Raw genomic sequence first — 13976 nt, 5'->3', positions numbered from 1 at the left:
GCAGCTGGAGGCCATTTTCCTAAGCAAATTAATGCAGAAACAGAAAACCAAATATTGTATATTCTCACTTATAAGTGGGAGCTAAACACTGGGTACACATGAACATAAACATGGGCACAAAAGACACTGAGGATGGATGGAGAGAGAAGGAAGGGGGAAAAGGCTGAAAAACCACCTGTTGGATACTTTGCTCACTACTTGGGTTATGGATTCATTCATATCCCAAACTTCAGTATCATACAACATACCTTTTTATAACAAAGTTGCACATGTATCCCTGATTTTAAAAAGCTGAAAAATATTACCGCAAAAATAAATAAATAAATAAATAAATAAATAAATAAATAAATAAATACCACTGTGCCCTGAGATTCCAGGCAAAAATGTTTGGGGAAGATGTGGGGGAAAGACCTTTCACTCTTTTCCACAAAACACAAGAGGCCATCTCTCTGGGTGAGAGATGCTATTCATCAGGGGGAAAACGTTATTATGAGCAAGCCCGTTTCTATTTACCAACACTGTTTGCAGATGCATCAGTTTGAAGTCACCAGTGTGTCCAAAGGGCTGGGCCCTGGCATAGGCTAAGACAGTGAAGGCCATTGCAGAGCAGGATTTTGCAAATTTTCTTCATGTATTTGGCTCCACCCGGAACTCCAGTTTCCAAATAACAGAATCTTAGTTATGGGGATACTGCTGATCAATTGATCAGTATGATGCGGCTTCAAATCCCTGAATGTCTTCCTTCATTTTTAGAAGAAAGGAAAAAATTTTATTTCAGTTCTGAATGCATGGGGTAAGAAACCCAGAGGTCACTTTCTTTTTCTTTCCAGCTCTCTCTCACTCTCATAAATAAGGAGAAAGGCTATATTTTTCCATGGATTAAGTCCAACACAGAGAAAACTGTCACTGTGAAAACAATAGAATTTATCTCCACTGATATAGCTTGACACTGGGACAAGTGCCTGAATTGTTGCCATAGCAATAAATGTGTCGGACTTATGCATGCGTTTTCTGCTATAGGATTTTGATTAATGGTATTGACTAACTGGTGTGAAGTGGGAGAGGCCATTCAGAAGGCCCAAGGAGAGAGAGCCAGGCTGCACAGGACTTGCTGTGGCCCACTTTGGAGGGATGTCACATAGCGTTGGCTAGAAACCAGTTAAACAAGGTGCAGAATCTCTTCCGTGGAGCAGAATCCACTTGCCAGCAGTGTCTTGTGGCAGGGGCTTGGGAGGTGGGTGCAAGACACTGAGGCCAGAGCTTGATCAGAGCCAGAAAGCTATTGATATCTTACGTGTATGGTTGCTTCCTATATGCCAGGCACTGATCCAAGGACTTCGTGTCTCAACTTATTTAATCCTTACATGAACTCTATGAGTTAGATATTACTATTTTTTTCTGATAAGAAAATTGAAGCACAGAGAAGTTCATTAGCTTTTAAAAAGTCATACAGCTAGTTGGTGACAGAACCAGGATTTAAACCCAGTCAGCCTGGCTTTGGAAGGCAAGCTTAACCACCACACTGTGATTTGCTCTAGAAACAAATACTGCCCTCTTGACCTTGCTCATAGATGCTGGCAATGAGGGTAGAAGATGAGAGAGAGAGAGAGAGAGAGAGAGAGAGAATGGCTCAGTGAAAAAATCCCCACCCCTGGAAAATCAACTCAAAGCCCACACAGCTCTCTGAGGGAAGGCAGCGTATATTCCTCATTGCCAGCATTATAGGCACCCATTTAGCACCTGGGCCTGCAGTGTGCTTTCTGGAAGTCTGTACTGAATCTTTCACATTAATCAAAAAGCAGACTGGCGGGATGATCAGAGCAAGGCCTGGGAGCCAGGGAGGCTTGAAACCTGGCTGATGGCTGTCGACGTGACCTCAGGCTATTCACGTGACCTCTTTAGGCCTCCATTTCCTCATCTGCAAAATGGGTATACTAGTACAACCTTGCCTATGGTTGTGGGGATTAAATGAGATGATGTATTGTGACCACTGAATGCAGTGACTGGCACACAGTAAGTCCTAAAATTAAGTCAGATTTTTAAAAGACTCATTTTTACTAATATGCCTGGTGTTCAGAAAACCTTTTCAGTTTGCAGATTCAGACTTTCCTTGAGCTCAAACAAGTTTTCTATTATTATTTTCTTTGATTTTTTTGTTTCTGCTTCCTCTATTCTTTCCTTTTTGATCTTCCCTTTACTTTTAAACCGCACCTCCTTAGGGTGCCCGCTCATCATTCTTCTCTCTTGTTTTCATTTTCAAACTCTTTGTTCTCTTTGGAGATGAGGCTGCTTTTGTCAAGTTTGTCTTCTACTTCACTCATTGGATAGTTTTCTTCATTATTCATCCTATTGTTCATGCCTTTGAAATTATTTCTAATTTTAGGTTATTCCTTTTTGACTAGTCTAATTTCACAGATTCAAAAATAGTTTTGAAATCACTACTCAGAATTCAATTTTTCAACAATAAATCTGTATAGGAAAGGCTGCTTCTCCAAAATGTTCCTATTCTGTTGGACCACTATGTTACTGATCGGATTTCATTCATTCACTCACTCATTCACTACCTCAAGAGTAGTTTACTGTGTGTCTGTTATAAGTCCACATCATTCGTCATGTCATGGGCATAAGGACTCTGAAGGAAGATACAGCAGACTAAGGGAAACCAAGAGTGACAGGGGTAACTATTTCATGTGAAGTGGTCAGGGGAGGCCTCTCTGCACAGGCAACATTTGAGCAGACACTTGAAAAAAGTAAGGGAGTGAGAGATGTGGCTATTGAGAGGAAGAATATTCCATGTGGAGGGACATCCAGTGCAAAGACCCTGCTGTGTTTGCAGAAGCAAACCTGTTTGCTGTGGAAGACAGCTCAAGTGGAAAACTCCAAAGAGATGGTTTTCATCTGGGTAACTCTTTCTCTCTCATGGCTTGCCTGCCCTATAGATTATTGTTTTTAGTGTTTTCTTTAATTCCCAGAAATAAAGTTCTTTCCTAAGAGGGGAAATTTTGAGTGGTCCATGATGCATCCTACAATAAGATTCTATTTGTACTCCAGCAGAAATCCTTTGAGTTTGGCATGTGGATGTCATCTGTCCTACTTTCAGGGACTGTTACTGAAATGCTAATGGCTTGAAAAGGGGACTGTACCCCATACCCCACTGCAGGAGATCAGGGATGGCAAATGCATGACACAAATGCCTTGATTTCAGAGTAGATGGCACATATCAACTTAGCAGTCTTTCCTGCTGAGACAAGAAGCCACTTCAGAAATCTCTCAACAGCTCCAGTCAGTCAAGGTTGGCACCCAACATGAAACCTTTTGGCCAACCTTGATGATGATTTCTGATGAGACACCTATAAATTACATTTTTGTGTTAGGTTGAGCCACATGAAATTGCTGATAGGCAATTTTTTTATCCTCAGTAATGGTTATTTTATATGGCCCAATTTAATGCATCGAATTAAATACAACTCTGTTCAATGGACCCTTGCTGGGAAATCTTTTGCTAAGCAAAGGTCTCTTTGTCTTCTCAGAACACTTAAGCCATAATATAAACTCACTTTTCATGTATTGAATTTTCTTGCAGTGGGACTCACCTGCATTCATTAATTTGCTAACACATCTACCACAGCACCAGCTCCATTTCTGGACCTTGTCTAATTTTTTTCACTTTCTGGGACCATGAGGTGGCTGAACCTAAAATAAGAAGCCCCTGGGCTTGATGTTGTGGCTCACACCTGTAATCCCAGTACTTAGGGAGGCCGAGGTGTGTGGATCACGAGGTCAGGAGTTCGAAACCAGCCTGGCCTATATGGTGAAACCCCATCTCTACTAAAAATACAAAAATTAGCCAGGCATGGTGGCACACGCCTGTAATCCTAGTTACTTGGGAGGCTGATGCAGGAGAATCGCTTGAACCCAGGAGGCAGAGGTTGCAGTGAGTTGAGATTGCACCACTGCACTCCAACCTGGGTGACAGAAAAAAAAGGAGCCCCTAACAGACATACCAATAGACCATAGCTTTCTCCCCTAACCTCCATGTAGTTTCTGTGTTATTGTTCTCCTTTATTCACTCTCCTCCCTGTAGGAGGTTTATACTTTCCCTACCCACTGCCATGTGACTTGTGGTACTCCCTGAAGAAGTGTACTTTCCTGCCCTCTTGACCTCAAACTTGGTCATGTGACTTGCTTTGGCCAATGGAATGTGACACACAATATCTGTGTGCAGAAGTTTTAAAAGACTTTGTATGGTTCATTCACAGTGCTCTTCACCCTGAGCCATGAGACCTGCATCTCAGGTTGCAGAAAACATGTGGAGCAGAGGTACAGAGCCTTCACTTTGCTGCAGCAACAAATAAAGTGAGTGAGAAATGGACCTCCATAAGGCACTGAAAAGTTGGGGAATGTTTGTTACTGTAGCCTTACCTAGCCAAAGCTGACTGATATACCTTGTCAGCATTCAACACCATGTTAAGGAATAATTTTCCCCAGGGACTTGCTGTGGATAAGGGTCATATAGCTGTAGAGCTTGCTGGAGAGTATGTTGGTTTTCATACGTTGATATGAAGGCCATGGATGGTCCACCCTTTCTAAACATAACAAATGATGGATGTGTCAGAAACCTGTAAGAGAATGTATCCAAATCATGGAAGGATCACAGATGCTTTGCAAGAAAAAAAAAAAGAGGTTTAAGGCTCAAATAAGCTTGGAAACACTGGATTCGATGAAGTAAAACAGGTTTCTTTCCAGCAAGACTTCTCAGAGCCTTTAATCTGCTAACATGCATTGTGAAACTCCAAGAAAAGAGGGTATACATAAATTCACTGTTTTCCAAAATTGTTTGATCATAGAGCGTTTCATGGGCTTAACACTCTGCAAAAAAGTTGGCAAATGTTGCCTCTGGTGGCGGCAGAATTTTGCATATTTCTCTTGTATTTCCCATCTCTTCTAACCATCTTTTACACTGCTTGTCTTCTTCTTCTCCTCATTTGTCTTCTTTCCTCTTCTCCCACCTGTTCTTCTGCCTCTACCTGCTCTTCCACATCCTCTCATTATTCTACCTTTGCTTCCAATTTCTCCTTCTCTTTTCCTCCCTCTTTTCTTTATTCTCACCTCTCCTCCCTTTCCTATTGTTACCTCCTCCCCTCTGTTCACTCTCCTCATCCCTTTTCTCTTGTTCTCTTTGGCTTTTCAAGAAGCCAGTGAGTTTTCTTGGACTGGACGACCCAAGGGGATGTCCTGCCTGATTGACAGGTGTCATTCTTGAACAGGAAAGCCAGTGATGGTGCTGCCTGCTCTTCCCAGGTGTGGTGTCAATTTTAGAGTGATGGGCTTTAACATTGCATCAGCCTCCTTAAGGGCCGATCCTTTGTTCTAGATTCAGACAAAGCAGCACAGTCGGCCTTAAAAGAAAAAAAAAAGCTGTTTCATTTTATATTGGAAAAATACAATGTGACATCTGGAGAATAAATTGTTCAGTCAGCCAGAAATACGCCTTGTAAAAATTGCTTAGGTTTCTGTAACAAGATTATTTACTGCGAGTGTTCACCTATAATACAGCACACTTTTGAAATGGACCTTTTATGAAACACATCAAGAACTGTAGAAATGTATTCAGTGCATTAATCTACAACACTGCACACTTTACCACACTTTTAGAGCAGATTTCAAAACTCAGACCATCTAATGAGATAGAAAAAAGTTATTCTCGTCCTGTATTCATTCCAGTCATGTTCTACACCGAGCCCTTGGGATATTTAACATAATGCAATAGGTTTTTCAACATACACACACCCACACACACACTCACACACACTGTCACACACAGTCTCATGCACAAACAAAATATATGACTGTTCAGATGAGTATTCAGTTTAGAATGCACCAGGCCCATATTTCAACAGCCCACGTGCAAGGCAAAGACTGGCTATTTCAGATACCAGAACTTTATAAATATTTAAAGAACTTGATTTAATCCAAATGAGAGATCGCTCAGGTGCTGTCAGTTACTTACATAACTCCTTCTTTTCTGATCAGGGGGTGACAGTTTGGATAGCGATCTCCTGGCAATTTGAGGATCTGACTCCGTTGGAGTCTGGCAGCTGGGATCAGGCCTGAGGTAGCTGAAGCAGGTGGATTGTGGAGAAGTGGGTCAGGTAGGGGAGGCAGAGAACAGACTCCTGCTTTTCTGACCTTGACTCTTTTTTATGTATTCTGATGACAGCAATAAATTCTTCTAGCTGGGCAGCTCAGGAATAGTGATTCAAGCCCTTCTACCTCAAGGTCAACTCAACTGCCCCTTTGGTTCAGTGGATATCAGCTCTAGAAGACAGAGAACAGAGACCCTGCAAACTGGTCCTCCACGTATCCAATGAGAGGCCCAGACTCTCCACAAAATTCTACTTGGTCTCTTGACCTTAATGTTGTTGCTGGGAGAGCTAACCTGAAGGAAAGAAGCTAGCACAGAAATTCAGGAGAGAAGAAATAGAACCTTCCCTAAATTCTCTCTCCAGTGTCAAAGATTGACTAATTTCTCTGCTACCACTTCCCATCCTCTAGTCATCACCACACTACAAAAGTTGCATTATACTCAAGGTAGGGCTCGTGGCAATTGTGCATCCTCTGCACCTTGGAGGATGGAGTGCTGGAGATAGCTTGCCCAGCCCTGCTTCCTGAGGATCTCTCTCTCTCTCTCTGAAACAGGGTCTCGCTCTGTCACCCAGGCTGGAGTGCAGTGACATGATCATAGCTGCAGCCTCAATCTCCTGGGCTCAACTGATCCTCCAAACTCAGCCTCCTAAGTAGCTGAGACTACAGGTATGTGCCACTAAGCCTGGCCAAAAATTTTTTTTTTTTTGGTAGAGACAGGCTCTTGCTGTGTTTCCCATGCTGGTCCCGACCTCCTGGCCTCAAGCAATCCTCAGCCCTGAAGATCTCTTCTCTTCTTTAATTTATTAATTTTTATTTTAATAGTTTTGGCGGTTACAGGTGGTTTTTGGTTACATAATTAAGTTCTTCAGTGCTGATTTCTGAGATTTTAGGGCACCCATCTCCTGAACAGTGTACACTGTATCCAAATGTAGTCTTTTAACCCTCAACTCCCTTCCCCTCTGAGTCCCCAGAGTACATTATGACATTCTTATACCTTTGCATCCTTATAAATTAGCTCCCAATTATAAGTGAGAACATATGATATTTGATTTTCCTTTTCTGAGTTATTTCACTTAGAATAATGGCCTCCAACTTCATCCAAGTTTCTGAGAAAGATATTATTTCTTTCCTTTTTATCACTATATAGATGACATTTTCTTTATCCATTTGTTGGTTGATGGGCATTTAAGTTGGTTCCATATCTTGGCAATTGAGAATTGCATTGCTATAAACATGCACGTGCATGTGTCTTTTTCATGTAATGACTTACTTTCGTTTGGGTAGATACCCAGTAGTAGGAGTGCTGGATCAAATGGTAATTCTACTTTTGGTTCTTTAAGAAATCTCCATACTGTTTTCCTTAGTGGTAGTACTAGTTTATGTTCCAGAATAAAAGTGTTCTGAGAGCCTCTTCTTAATGGACTTCAGCATTTTCCATTTTTGTTTTTCTGAGTCTCATACTCTGGGAAACTAACAGCATCCTTGAGAAACTTTCTTCTTCTCATTGCTTCCATTCCTTTCATGGAAATGTTGTCTTCACTCTTTGTGGTCCAACTCAAGACACTTGTCCTCCTTCAAACCTTCCATGACCCTCTGGCTCCCCCTAATTTTTCATTTTTCTGCTTTTTTGAGACAGGATCTTGCTCACTGTGTTGCCAAAGCTGGAGTGCAGTGGTGTTTTCTATCATAGCTCACTGCAGCCTTGACCTCCCTCAAGTGATCCTTCCATCTAGGCCTCCCGAGTAGCTGGGATCACTGGTACACAACCATGGCTGGCTAATTTTTATTTTTCATAGAGATCGGGTTCACCCTGTACTGCGCAGGCTTATCTTGAGCTGCTGGGTGCAAGTGATCCTACAGCCTTGACCAACCGAAGTGCTGGTATCACATGAATGAGCCATCAGAACTGGTCTTCACTATTGATCCTCTCATGTAATCTACTGGACTGTGCAGTCTAGAAATCCATCAGACATAGCCTTGCCTTATATTTTACAGCATGTCTTCTCCTGTAGGTTAAGTGGAGGCATAGGGGATAGAAAGACAAGTGCACCAAGAAGAATCAAACTAGGATTCTAATTTTTCCTCCCTCACCATTTTTATTTATCATGTGAACCTTGGTCAAACACCTTAACCATTCTGAGCCTCAATTTTCTCACCTATCAAAAGAAGGCATTTCTTATATTGCTTGTCTCATCAAATAGTTATTAGTATTAAGTGAACTAATTGAGTGAAAACATTTCACAAACTGAAAATTTTGGAATGTGTACGAGTATCAAAAATACTTAGCTTCTTGTCTTACATTTGCTTTTATTTCCCCCACAGAAGCTAGAAAATGGTTGAACACAGAGTAGGAAATCAACAAATATTTGTTAATTAGAATGTCTGTTCATTCTTCATGCCCCAAGTCACCTTTCACCAGTTCTGGCTTCTGGAAGGTCTACTAAGATACACAGAGCAAGCCCTAACCAGGATGAAAAGGATTTAATGACTGCATCTATACTTTTCACAAAGATTCAGAGAGGTGGGTTTAGGTTTTCCTTTACAATTTTCTAAGAGCCTAAGTTGAAAGCTTCGTTATGGAAGATTCTCTGGAAAGATTCTGGGTGGGGCTTAAAATTAAAACTTTAACACAAACTCTGAGATGATCTTTTCCCTTCTTTCAGGAACAGAGAATACTAATAAATTAGGAAGACCATTTGATAAGCCAGATGTCACTGAGTTATTTCCTGTAAGGTTGTGACATGTCTGTACTACAGGAAAGTGAGAAACATCTAAAATTTTGGGGAGAGCCTGTCTCCGTCTGTTTTGTGTTGCTATAACAGAATACATGAGACTGGGGAATTTATGAAGAACAGAAATTTATTGGCTTACAGTTCTGGAGGCTGGGAAGTTCAAGATCAAGGTGCTGGCATCTTGTAAGGGCCTTCTTGTTTTGTCATAACCTAGCAGAAGGCATTATATGGGCTCAAGAGAGGTGGGAGGAGGCTGAACTCATCCTTCTATGAGGAACCCCCTCCTGCAATAATGACATTAATCCATTCAAGAGAGCAGAGCCCTTACGACCTAATCACCACTTAAAGGTCTGACCTCCCAACACTTCTGCACTGATGATCAAATTTCCAACACATAAACTTCGGGGACACATTCAAACCATAGCAGAGCCCATTTGATTAAAAATTCAGTTGACTTACTCCTTGGTTTTGTATTTCTCCACAAATGACCCCTCCTTTGTATTCTGAAGAGAGCAATGGATTTCACTGTGGACAACCCTATTTTCCTTCATTGCACTGGTGGCTTGGGAGAGAAATTTGGTTAAAAGGCCTTAATACTGGCCCTGAGGCTCAGAGCCACTCAGATGCTTGAAGATTTCATCTTTAGGCAGATGCTGAAATGTGTGTTGTGCCTGTATATGGTTTGGCTATTCAGATTGGGAGTAAAGGCAGGTGAATCCTTTCAGTCAATCTCACCTGGTAGTTCTAGAATCTCCACCTCATTGTGATGTAAAAGAAATAAGGTGCAGGCTGGTCCAGAGAAAAGAGATAACATCAGGATTGCCAGCCCCCATGGGAGATCCTGGGTTCTGCACTCTGGCTGAAGTAACTGTTTCCCCTGGTTCCCATGAACTGACACATCTCTAAACATAAACTAATGTGGGGGAAACTGCAGGCTCCAAACTGAAGCCCCATTCATAGAATTCACTCCATTTTCCTTCAAATGATGTCAGAAGGGGGCTGAGAAAATCGTATCTCAACATGAGCCACGTACATTGGTGAAAATTTCCCCTAAAATTTTTTTTTAAAGGCATTCATTGAAAGGATTGTAGTTTTAAAGTTTTGTAATAATAACTATGGGAGAAATAGAAACAAGTAAGATGTGATCCTTTTCTCAAATGACTCATCATCTGCAGGCGGAGACAGCTGTACAAATTCAATTATGGCTCTAGACTGTTGTAAGTGTAGTAATATATGTGCAAGTGAAGTTCACTCAAAGAGCAGGGAGGAAGGGATATGTGAGGGCTGAGGGGTCTAAGAAAACTTCTTGGAGGAGGAAGACAATCTAATGAGGGCTATCCATGGTGATGAAACCAATAGCTTCAGCCATTACATTTTAGCCATGGCTTCAGCACCAGATTGATCAATGAGGCATTTGAGGAGTATCTGGCAAGCCAGGTTGGAGAAAAGGTCCTAGAAATGGGGTGTGTTCATGCTATTTAGAAAAGAGAGGGGCAGGCACAGTGGCTAACGCCTGTAATCCCAGCACCGTGGGAGGCCAGGTCAGGAGGATTGCTTGAGCCCAGGAGTTTGAGACCAGCCTGGGCAACAAAGTGAGACTCTGTCTCTACCGAAAAAAAAAAAAAAAAAAAAAGAAAAATAATTAAAAAGTAGTGTGGCATGGTGGTGCATGCCTGTAGCTATTTAGGAGGCTGAGCTGGGAAGATTTCTTGAGCCCAGGAGGTCGAGGCTGCAGTGAGCTGTGTTCACACCACTGCACTCCAGCCTGGATAACAGAATGAGACTCCGTCTCAAAAGAAAACAAAAGGCAGGTGACTTGTTTCAGCAATATTAGTACTTGAGACTTTTTCTCCTCTCCTCCTCCATATCTTCTTAGTCTTTATGATTCCTGGTGGCCACTAGCAGGTGGGGACTCTGATTTAGGTACTGTCAAAACTATCTGGGTTTCAAGTAACAGAAGCCAACTTAAGAAAGCTCAAGCAAAAAAATATAGATTTACTAAGAATATGAATGTCTCATGGAACCCGAGGTGAGGAATATATTTGAGTCTGAGAAAGAAATTGCTCTCAAAAACTGGGAAAGCAGCTAGGAGTCCAGGCAGTGCTCCCACTCATCTCTGCTTCTCTCTGAGCATCTATGACTCTTCTCTTTATACAGCAGTTCTTTCTGCTTCTTAGTCTATATAAAAAATATGACTGTTCCAGAGTTTCTAAGTTTTTACCATGTCCTTCAAAATCTCCAGTTCACAGAGACTATGTGGTTATCTCTGAGTTCCTATTTTATTCACATTTCTGGTAAAGAGAATCTGTTTAAACTAACTTAAGCCATGTGTCTTGTCTCTCTTTGGTCCAATACATTTTGCCTGTAGGGTGGCTGTCAAGATCCTATCCTTCTGGGTGGAAATGTTGTTCTTAAAACATAAAAGGATTGCTCAAAGCATGGCCACATCACCCCCTGCCACCCTCAGCTCTCAAAAGGGTATGCCATCTACCCCATCCCAAGCTCCTGTTCTGCAGGTGAATCACAAATCATCAGTTTAGGGAAAGCTCAGTTATAGGAAGAAATAAAAAGAAAAAAAAATACTGCTGATTTGGGATGCCGTCCTTTAAGAAAACAGTGATATAAGCCTTCTCTTTTTCATAAACTCAAGCTTTCACCACATCGAGGTTGTGTTTCTGGTTGTTCCTGCTGTGCATAAAAGGCTATTTTCTTGGTCTCAATAACTTCATTTTCTACCAGTCTTATTATCCTGCCTCACAGATGTGTATATGATGCTTCTGAACAAGGCAGGTTCAGGAAGGCCCTAGTAAGTCCAAACTCTTGGTATTATACACAAGGCCATTTAAACTCTGACTCCTGACTACTTCTTCTGCCCGAACTATTACCACACTTGATCTTGCAATGAATGTTCCGGGCATTTATAATTGCTTTTAATCCCTGAAACTGCATGGTGTTTGTGACTCCATGCCTCTGAACATCCTGTTTCCTCTTTCTGAAGCCTCCTTCCCATCTGAACCTCTTTCCCATTAACTGCTACTCACCTGTTAGAACCTGGCTTACATATACCACTCCCTACCTCACTTCCAGAAAGCCCTCCCTGAGAAGGAGACTTTCTTTCTTTTCTGTCTGTCTTCTGTACTAAAATGAGATGATGAAGTGGCTTAACACAAAGTAGCACTCTGAGGCTGGATACCTCATTGCATAGCACCACCTTCCATTCCTCTCTTTTTATTTACTCACACATTATTCATATATACTAGACAACACTCTGAGCTCCCTTAGGGTATCTCTGTTCTGTTTATCTTCATATTTGTTCCTCTGCAAACACACACCTTTGTGCAAGAAAGTGTTATAGCTTGGAGATTAAGCACGAGCCCTCTCATGCCAGATGAACATGCTGGGGTTCAAATCTCAGCTTGTCCAATCCTTAGCTGTAACCCTGGGCAAGTTATCCTACCCTCTACATCCAGTTTCCATGACTATAAAATGATTATAATCATAAGACTTACCTGTAAGTGTTCTAATGTGGTGATTTAGCGAGGTAATGCATGTAATATAGTAAGCCTCAACAAATGTTGGGTACTATCCAAAAGTCTTCTGAGCAGAATTTCTCTTTTACTTGATGACTTAGAAGACACTCTATTTCAACAACCAAAAATGTATTGTGCATCTTGGGGGCCTTTACTAAAGACACTGATAAAGTATTTTTCAGTAGATGGGCCAAAGTGCTGGTTGCCAGAAGGTTCTGATCAATTAGAGAGTCTTTCTCTTACTACATTTTTTAAAGGCTTTGATTCCATTGCCCTTTTCCTAGATGGGGAAGAAATGGAAATCCAAGCAACTTTGATTTTGCATCTGGGGATCTCCTTCGACCACCATGAGACTGTTGGATGAAATGTACACCCAGAGCTGCTTGCCAGTCAAACCTCTGCCCAGTTCACCCCAGAAAAATGCTCATCTCGGAACAATAGGGGAGCTTTTGCAAAGTTCTAGAACTCTCAGTTTTTCAAGCAGAACTCAGGACAGAGGGGAATAACCTATTATTCTGAAAGAGAAAACAGAGATTAGGAAAGGAAATCTGCCCTGCTCAACACACACCTATGATTATGAGCTATAGGAATTTTGGATTTGTAAAAAAATACACCTATTTTCTAAGTCTGTGGTGACAGCTCTTCTTTCCAGATCTTATTGAGGGCTGTTCTCTGGGTGTCCCTACATCCTAAAAGGTACAAGGACTGAAGGCTTGCAGTTCCCCTGCCTCCCTTCTCATCCACCTTCTCTTGCTTTCTCTCTAGCCCCTCAGGCACTTGCTCCTTGTTTCTTCTATTTTTTTCATCTCAGTTCTCTCTGCATTTCTTCCCTCTGTATCTCCTCTCCCCAGCCCTCTCTTTTCCTCTTTCCTTCTTCCTACCTCCCTCTCTCTCAGTTATTCAAGAGGCATGTTCATTCCTGGTCATATTCTATTCTCAACTCTAGGAGATGAGATGCATTTTCAGCTCCACAAAACCAGCCCCCGGTGCTGTGTTCATCATGCGTGAGCACAGCTTTTGTGGGCAGGCATATGCCCGGAGGGATGCTGGCACTGGAACACAGCAGAGCAGCCTCTTGCCTCCTCTGTATAATTTGGACAATACTGCTCCATCCAGAAAAGCCTGCATTTCCAGAGCTGCCACTTTCAGCCCCGGCCAAGCGACTCTTTGAGCTCTTTATTTGGAAATCATGTCTTGTTGGATTCTCCAACAGTCTGTCTTGAAAGAAAGAAAAATAAAAAAAGAAAGAAAGACAAAAAGAGAGAAAGAGGGTGAGAAAGAGAGGAAGAAAGAAATAAAGAAAAGAAAGAAGAAAGAAAGAAGAAAAAGAAAGAAAGACCTGATTGCCACCTATTGATTACTGACCACGAAACACAATAGATCTCTAACATGAGGCAAATAACCATTTTAAATCTGCTGCGACTTTTCTAAATATTAGCATTAGGATTAAACAGAAATTTCTCCTGCCCAAAAAAAAAAAAAAAAAAAAAAAAAAAGAAGACTAGGTTTAGGACCAAAGGGAGTTGATTCTGACATTCATTATAGTATTTTAAAAAATATTTCAATT

The sequence above is a fragment of the Pan paniscus genome, chromosome 18 (genome assembly GCF_029289425.2).
Source record: "Pan paniscus chromosome 18, NHGRI_mPanPan1-v2.0_pri, whole genome shotgun sequence".
NCBI classification, from domain to species: Eukaryota; Metazoa; Chordata; class Mammalia; order Primates; family Hominidae; genus Pan; species Pan paniscus.
Note: the sequence above shows the minus strand (reverse complement) of the source record.